Below are 1,038 nucleotides of genomic sequence, written 5' to 3' on the forward strand. Positions count from 1 at the left end.
AATTGAATAAGGCCATGAAGCACGCACACACCGCCCGTCACCCTCCTCAAGTACCACAGCGAAGCCTCAATTCATTAACCCATGCTGAGCAACCACACGAGAGGAGACAAGTCGTAACAAGGTAAGCATACTGGAAAGTGTGCTTGGATAAAACAAGATATAGCTTAAATAAAGCACCTAGTTTACACCTAGAAGATTCCACAACGCGTGTATATCTTGAACTAAGCCTAGCCCACACCTCTCAACCACTACTATCACAAATTAATTAAATAAAACATTCATCACACATTCAAAGTATAGGAAATAGAAATCTAAATACCAGTGGCGATATAGAGAAAGTACCGTAAGGGAAAGATGAAAGATATACTAAAAGTAAGAAAAAAAAAAGCAAAGCTTACCCCTTGTACCTTTTGCATAATGACTTAACTAGTAATAACTTAGCAAAGAGACCTTAAGCTAAGCTACCCGAAACCAGACGAGCTACTTACGAGCAGTACCCAGAACGAACTCATCTATGTGGCAAAATAGCGAGACGACTTGTAAGTAGAGGTGAAAAGCCCAACGAGCCTGGTGATAGCTGGTTGTCCAAGAAAAGAATCTTAGTTCAACATTAAACAATACCAAGAACCACACAAAGTTCCAATGTATGTTTAATTGTTAGTCTAAAAAGGTACAGCTTTTTAGAAATGGACACAACCTGACTAGAGTAAAATAAATACACACATACCATAGGTGGCCTAAAAGCAGCCATCAATTAAGGAAGGGTTCAAGCTCAACAATAAAATTGTTTTATAATCCCAACAATAAATAAATCAACTCCTAGTGCAATTATTGGACTAATCTATATGATTATAGAAGCAATACTGTTAATATGAGTAACAAGAAATTTTTTCTCCTCGCACAAGCTTATATCAGTAACTGATAATATACTGATAGTTAACAGCCAATAAATAAAGCCCAACGCCAAACCATTTATTAAAACCACTGTTAACCCAACACAGGCGTGCATTAAGGAAAGATTAAAAAAAGTAAAAGGAA

At 36.8% G+C, this 1,038-nt stretch overlaps 1 pseudogene; it reads left to right on the forward strand.

The window, feature by feature from the left end:
• Positions 1-845: 845 nt before the first annotated feature.
• LOC102989939 (heterogeneous nuclear ribonucleoprotein D-like) overlaps positions 846-1,038 on the forward strand; it is a 3,411-nt pseudogene continuing 3,218 nt past the window's right edge.

Source organism: Physeter macrocephalus, chromosome 1 (genome assembly GCF_002837175.3).
Source record: "Physeter macrocephalus isolate SW-GA chromosome 1, ASM283717v5, whole genome shotgun sequence".
Lineage (NCBI taxonomy): Eukaryota > Metazoa > Chordata > Mammalia > Artiodactyla > Physeteridae > Physeter > Physeter macrocephalus.